This window comes from Cucurbita maxima, unplaced genomic scaffold (genome assembly GCF_002738345.1).
Source record: "Cucurbita maxima cultivar Rimu unplaced genomic scaffold, Cmax_1.0 Cma_Scf00004, whole genome shotgun sequence".
NCBI classification, from domain to species: Eukaryota; Viridiplantae; Streptophyta; class Magnoliopsida; order Cucurbitales; family Cucurbitaceae; genus Cucurbita; species Cucurbita maxima.
The window spans coordinates 6,574,468-6,582,151 of record NW_019272020.1 but is presented as its reverse complement, the minus strand read 5'-3'; the positions used below and the strand labels follow the sequence as shown (position 1 = coordinate 6,582,151).

The following is a 7,684-nucleotide window of genomic DNA, read 5'->3' as shown; positions in this document are numbered from 1 at the left end:
GTACAACATAGAGAGAAGGGAAAGGAGAATGGAAGATCGGGCAAATTATTATAATTTGTACCTAGTGTATAATATCGTTAATAAATAATATTAGATTGAATGATCCGAACCGCATGAAATAATATTGACATATTTTTCTTTTAAGTTTTATTATCCAACACAATTTAGAAACAATGAAAACATGTTCTTCAATTTTTACTGAGACCGTTTTAGAGCCGTATTCCATATTGTTAATTGGATTATTAATTAAAATGTGAAATACTAACAAAAGGTGACGAACGGTGCGATAGGAAGCGAGCCCCGACAACCTTTGGAGTAGCTCTCAAGAAACAGGAGCTTATGTTAATTAAATTAGGGAGTACTCCAGCTAAGGCTAACCAAGTAAGTGGTCTTACTATAGGATAGGCTAAAAATTGTATGAGATATGATGATGTATGAGTTGTATCGTATGATGATGTATGAGTTATGATGCTTGATGATATGCATAGTATATATATTTGGATGAACGACGTACCTGATATGCTTGATGTACTATATGGCAATATGATGAGTATGATGATTACATGACATTTACCTTAATATGTTGATGTTTTCCATATTGAGCATACTATATGATGATGAGTGCCATATTGCATCATGTCCTTAGATCGATATAGGACACAACCCTAAGAGCATGAAAATGATATTAATATAAATATCAACGAGTATGTGTTACCTAGAGTAACAAAGAGATGAGACTAGAGGATTGTGTTAGAAGAGACATTACGATGGATTTAGAGGTACCTCATGCATATTGTATGTTCATAAGCATATGGTTACACTTCCCTTAAAGATGATGAGTGCGAACACGCACAATATGATGATGGGTGCAAAAGCACATATTATGATGATGAGTGCGAATGCACACAATATGATAATGAGTGTGAATACACACCACATGATGATGAGTGTGAATACGCACCACATGATGATGAGGATGTTCATGAGGCGCATGATACTATAGGTCCGCTGACCTCTGGACATCGCTATAGATTAGCTTGACTAGAGGGTCCAGAGGGTGTGCAAGTGCCCTAAGCATTCACACTCGCACGTGTGAGTCGTGTGTAAGAAAGTACTACACATTCAATTTGTCCAAGATTAGAGGTCACCCCTAAGATGTTAGAGATAGGTCCCTAAATCACGATTGCATGTGTTTGCATTTGTATGGCCCCCTATAGTGGGCCACTTACCGAGTTTTCTTTGAAATACTCAGGTCGTATGCCACATCATTTTTCAGGTATGCAAGGCACACTTGTACGGAGGACGGCGACATTGTGCATAGGGTAGATTCATATTTAGACGTTTAGGTTTAGGTTAGAATAGGTTGTTATGCATTTCATTGTTTTGAATTATTTTGTACTATTTTTATTTCTCTAAATGTCATTATTTCGTATTTAAACACGTAAGACTAAATACAGAAGAAGTTCTTTTAAGCATTTTTCGAAGTTTACGCTATAATGATGTTCATCTAAGAGTTATATTTCCATATTATAGATGAGCATGAGACGTTAGTAGCAACTCTGAATATGTGAAAATTTAGGGTCGTTATAGCATGGTTCGTTGTTGTGGAATAAGAAGCCTTCGTATTTTAATGCATGTACCTTTTTTCGCCCCCATGTCGCCACACGGGAGGGACATGGGGACGTAAAAAAGGGGATCCTATCAACTTGTTCCGACCTAGGATAATAAGCTCATGAGCTTAGTCTTACTTCACCTTCGAGAAACGAAAGAAGACTTCCATCTCCAAGTTTCACTCAGACGTAGCTCGCTTCTTTTTGGGTGTGTAGCATTTTTGGAATTTTTATTTTATTTATTTTTCTTTTTTGGTAAATAAAGCAAAACTTTCTATATGTATGGTTAAAAACATACTAATTAAAAACATATTTAATATAGTTTCCAAAATGCCCATAAGGCTTTGAACATCGACTTTGACATTTCGTATTTTTCTCCCACTATTTTATTCTACATTTTTCTTGAGTCCCTCTACATATTTTAAGACCCTTAATAAAATCCATCCACGAAGAAATTGAAAGAAAAGGTTAGGAAAGCGGGTACTTTCCTAGCCCAGGTGTTACAGCAAAAAAGTCTCACGTGGATAAGAACTCATTGAATAGTTAAATCAATTGAGTAAGGTCGATGCCTCACATACTGAAATCAAATATAAAACTTTAGTAGGCAAATTCACGTTGGAAAAGTAAATTTGCGTCTCACTAAGTGTTCATTTCGCATTATAAGTTATTTTATAGGTTTAGAAACTTATACATTATAGATTGCAAACCACTCCCACCTTCTCCCCAAGCTTGAGGATATAAACAAATCGATTTGGACAAATGAATAAACCAAACATATAATTTGTACATTCGAAGATGTATAAGCTCCCGCGGCTTCTTCTTTCTCTTGTTGCAACTTTAGCTTGTTTGTCTTTTTGTATTGCAAATAATGTCTCTTTTGATTCAAATGCGATAATTGTCAATGGTGAATGACACATTATCTTTTCGGGTTCAATTTACTGTCCACGCAACACTGAAGAGATGTGGCCTGATCTTATTCAAAAAGCTAAAGATGGCAGACTTGATGCAATAGAGACATACATTTTTTGGGATCGTCATGAGCCTCGACGACGAAAATACGATTTTTCTGGATGTCTAAATTTTATCAAGTTCTTCCAGCTTATCCAAGAGGCTGGCTTTACGTTGTCATGAGGATTGATCTTTACGTGTGTGCCGAGTGGAACTACGGAGGCTTTCAACTATGGTTGCACAATATGTTGGGAATCCAACTAAGAACTAACAATCAAGTCTACAAGAATGAAATGCAAACTTTCACGACGAAAATAGTGAATATGTGTAAACAAGTCGATCTCTTTGCATCACAAGGAGGGCCAATAATCTTAGCTCAAATCGAGAATGAGTATGGAAACGTGATGACACCTTATGGAAATGCAGGAAAAACATATATCAATTGGTGCGCTCAAATTGCCGAATCTCTTAATATTGGTGTTCCATGGATCATGTGCCAACAGAGTGATGCCTCACAACCTATCATTAATACATATAATGGATTCTACTGCAACAACTCCTAACAATCCTAACCGTCTACAAAAGTTTACTGAAAATTGGGTGGGATAGTTTAAGAAATGGGGTGACAAAGACCCTAATAGAACTGCAGAAGATGTAGCCTTTTATGTGGCAAGATTTTTTCAATTAGGTGGCGTGTTTAACAATTATTACATGTACCATGGAGGTACCAACTTTGGAAGAATATCGGGAGGTCCATTCATCACTACGTCTTATGATTACAATGCCCCACTTGATGAATATGGGAACTTGAATCAACCCAAATTGGGGCATCTCAAACAACTTCATGCATCGATCAAATTGGGAGAGAAGATTCTCATTAATGGCACCCGCTCAGACCAAGACTTTGGCAGATCTGTAACTTTAACGAAATTCTCTAACCAAACAACAGGAGAGATGTTCGGCTTTTTGAGCAACACAGATGGCAGAAATGATGCCATTATAGATTTGCACGCAAATGGAATTATTTTGTACCAGCTTGGTCTGTGAGCATTGTTGATGGTTGCAACAACGAGGTTTACAACACTGCAAAGGTTAATTCTCAAACATCTAAAGAGCAAAATGAGAAGGAAAATGCACCACTCTCATGGACTTGGGCTTCGGAGCCCATGAGAGACACTACAAAGAAAGGGTAGATTTCACTCTACAACTCTCGTGGACAGGTGTCTCTATGAGGTGCTACGTCTGCATGGCTATTTGAGACTATATGACATCTTATCAATGGGTGTGAAGAGTACCTGCTAGGCCTATGATAGTCCCCTATTGAGGGGCGCGACTCGACCCTTTCCCATGCAACTAATGAGCTATACGACGTGGGGACACATTTTCCATACAAAACGGCTAGGAGTAGTGAGAACTAATCAGGAACCTCTGGTCCTTCCACGAAGCGATAGATACCGTTCACACAATTAATAGCCTAAGAACACTCCTAAGGTACTTCGTTTGCTGTGGTGATCTGTTAGGCTCCTAGGGAAGGGATAGGTCTAAACTTAGTGACTCGTCACTCTAATCATGCATCCTTAGGCTTATCGTAACAACAATTCATAAACATTTACTTAGTGCACCATATCAAGCATCTAGATATAACATACACAGTTCGTGCAAAATAGGCAAACATGTTCAACGGGGCGATAACATCTATTAACCCAGGAATGCAGAGTTCACAAATTTCTCATCCTTCTTTCCGCATGAATTAAGCACATACGTACTAAGCGGAAATGTAAAGCATGATTAACTTCACACTACGCATCCATACCTAAACTCTTTTCTTGGGGGATCTAACCACCTAAGGGAAATAAACTACCATGCATGCATAACCAAGCGATTCCTACAAGTATTTCTTCTTAAAGTTCTGTGTGGTGACTTGATTGACGCGTGCTCTACGTTTAGCGTTTTTACACAAATAGCATGTCAAAAAATATTGATTTTCTACAATTAATTCCTATTTCATATAAAAAGAGGGTTTGAATTTGAATCGGGAGGAAATTGGATAAACAGAATTTGAATAAGACAAAAACAACACCTCACGCGTAAGCCATGCTCTCCCACGAGCTCAACACGCGCCCCGATGAAGCCTAGTCACGGCTATCACGTGCACATACCACGCGTGGGCAGAAACTGGACAGTCGCGGTCCGTTCTATTGGTGTAGCGGTTCAGGTTGGCGGCTTAGTTCATTCTGGTGGACTGCAGGTTGGTTTGGGGCGACGGGTTGCAGGTCATATCAGATCGACTCATAGATCTAGAAGCTGGCAAGGTACGCAAGTGATGCGTGTCGCCATTTCAATGGGGTCGCATTGCTCCAGTCATCACTTGAAGCGTGTTCCCACATCGCCAAGTCGTGCTTCACCAGTCACCGGTCGACACTTGTCTCGCTAGAAAACGTTTCTCTCTCCTGGCAGAACGAATTCGATTAGTTTTCTTGAATCTTTACATGTTTGTATCTTTCGATCTACAACTCAAATCAACATGCTTTCTTTTGCAAAGTTGTATATCGTATTACATTCTACGCTGTAGTATTTTATTTCCTTACAAAGTTCGCTTATCGTTCTTGGACGTTCGTCCGATTTTTGCTTTTGGATTGAGGTTTCGGCCAAACTTCTTCACCGTTCCAATAGAGAGTTGCTCCTAGATGAATATATCAAGATTTTAGAACCTGATTCACTCAATAAGAACTCAAATTTGAAGAGGTTTGTTCAAGAATCTTACCTCGAAGCTCTCGGATCTTAATGGAACTATAGCGTCAACCTCTCAAATCTATTTGTCCTTCCAAGAAGGGGGTCCTTGTGTGTGGATTCACGGCTGAAGACAAATTTCCAGCGGTGATCCGACGAGTACCCCAACGACTTACTCTTCTCCTCTCAAGTTTTCTTTCATAATTTTTTTTTTCCAGGTGATCTGATTGGGGTCCTTGGACCCTTATAATGGCTGGAGGGGAAAAATGACACATTTGCTCCTCTGTTGACTTGGCCGATTTTTTTTTAGCAATACAAACTCTCCCCTCCTATGAACTTTCATCCCCAAAATTTGGCATCTCTTGGAAGAGTTTGGGATAGGCTCTCTTCACCTCCTCTTCTCGATTCCAGGTTGCCTTTCCCTCACGGTGGTTACTCCATGAGACATTCACCAAGGGAATAACTTTGTTGCGTAATCGCCTGGTGTGTCAGCTAAAATTCTGCTAGATTTCTCCTTGTAAGACAAATTTTTCCGAAGAGGAAGCGTTTCATGTTCGATCACATGGGTAGGGTTTGGGGTATACTTTCACAGTATGGACACGTGGAACACATTGTGTACGGCGGTAAGGTTCGGTGGTAGGGTAGTTTTGTAGGCAACAACCCCAACTCTCTCTAGAATCTCAAAGGGACCTTTGAACCTTGGGCTCAACTTTTTCTTCTTTTCGAACCTCAACACCTCCTATCATAGGGTCTACCTTCAGGAACACATGGTCACTCACCTCGAATTCGAGGTTCCTTCCATGCAAATTTGCATAGCTCTTCTATCGAATCTGTGCGGTGAGTATCCTCTGCCTAATTTTCTACACCGCTGCGTTGGTGACTTGAACCAACTTTGGTCCCAGTAGTTGTTGCGTGCCTACCTCTTCCCAAGTGTTTGACACCTACGCCCATGCAGTGCCTCGAAAGGGGCCATCTGGATGGTCGCTTGATAATTGTTATTGTAGAAAAATTCCATCAAAGGCAGATGTTCGTCCCAGCACCTAAAGAAATCTATGACACAGGCACGCAACATATCTTCTAAGATCTTATTCAATCTTTTGGTTTGTACGTCTGTTTGAGGATGAAATGTTGTACTAAATCTTAACTACAATGATGAAAGGTGAACCTAGTGTCTTGGTCTGATACTATGGATATTGGTACCTAGTGCAGGTGTACAATCTCTCTGATATATAATTGAGCCAACCAATCCACTCAATATATGAACTTGCCTGGAATGAAGTGGGTCGTTCTGCAACGCACATTTTTCTTGCCTTATCGGGATCTGTTCTCATTAATCTAATTTTCTCAGTTGCACAAATTTTTTTAAACTCTGAGTTGTCGTACTGTCCTTCATTGTCAACCTCAGACATTTGATCTCAAGCTCGTTTGATTTTTAACTTCAACTTTTCACTTCTTGAATGTGGTAAACACATCTAACGTGTGTTTTAGGAAATAAATCCACACCTTTATGCTAAAATTATAAGTAATAAGTAAATTCTACATAGAACTTTTTTTTTTTTGTTATTTTTGTTGCCGAAAATTATGTGAGTTTTAAGTGTCATAAAAGTGTGTGTTGATGAGCATAAAATATCTAGAAAAAATATATATGAAGAGTGGTAACTGTGCCAAAAAAATAAAGAACAATTAGAAAATCAATAATAATGAGGAAAGTGAGAGCTTAAATAGATAAATGGTTAGACTTTTGGATGAATTTGAGCTCCATTTAATAGTTTTTCAAGCTCTTTTGAGGGTAGTGCATGGTGATTAATTCCATAATCGTTTTGTAATTTCTATTGACAAATCTCAAGAAGAAGAATTATTCCTAATCCTTCAATTACCTTCAAGTATTCGAACTAGAGTATTAAAGACAAATTACTTAAACTCTCTCTTCTTCCAAATAACAGAAACAACTATGTAAAATGGTCAACTAAACAAACATGTAAAGTATTAATAATATCTCTTTAATAAACTAAAATCACGCCGTCAACCTGCCTTGAATGCATAAAACTGTCCCCCTTCGTTTAGCTCTCCATACAAATAGATTTACACATAGGAATCAATATCTTAATCATACACAATAGGATACTAAAAGAGAGTAAGGATTAGAGAGTTACAAAGCTTTGTTGTTGTCCTTTAATGGAAGTTCTCCTCCTTTCAGTTCTTTCGTCCACCTCTTTGCCTTAATCTATTTTTCTTGGACCTTTTTTCCTTCTACTGTTATCACCTGCTGAACTATCGTTCTTCTTTTGTCCTCAGCTCTGGTTTTTACAGAAGCAACACCATCTATTCCTCCTTTATGTTCTCGTCTTTCCCTTTTTCCCCTTGGTGACTACCTTTTTTTTTTTTTTTTTTTTTTT

General features: G+C 38.5%; 1 pseudogene; it reads left to right on the top strand.

Annotated features, from left to right (window-relative positions):
* Positions 1–2,405: 2,405 nt before the first annotated feature.
* Positions 2,406–3,751, top strand: LOC111477730 (annotated as a pseudogene).
* The last annotated feature ends 3,933 nt before the right edge of the window (positions 3,752–7,684 follow it).